The sequence below is a fragment of the Leishmania donovani genome, chromosome 14 (assembly GCF_000227135.1).
Source record: "Leishmania donovani BPK282A1 complete genome, chromosome 14".
NCBI lineage: Eukaryota > Euglenozoa > Kinetoplastea > Trypanosomatida > Trypanosomatidae > Leishmania > Leishmania donovani.
The window spans coordinates 490,607-490,825 of record NC_018241.1 but is presented as its reverse complement, the minus strand read 5'-3'; positions in this window follow the sequence as shown (position 1 = coordinate 490,825).

The following is a 219-nucleotide window of genomic DNA, read 5'->3' as shown; positions in this document are numbered from 1 at the left end:
CGCGGTCCTGCTCCGCCGACGACTTCGCAGCAGCAGCGGCCTCCAGCTGACTCGCCAGCTCCGCAGCGCGCTCCTCGGATTCGCGAAGCTGCTGCTCCAACGTCACCCTCGTGTTCTCACGCTCCTGCTCCGCCGACATCTTCGCAGCAGCAGCAGCCTTTAGCCGAGCAGCCAGCTCCGCAGCGCGCGCCTCAGAGCCCCTTAGCTTTTCCTCCAGAG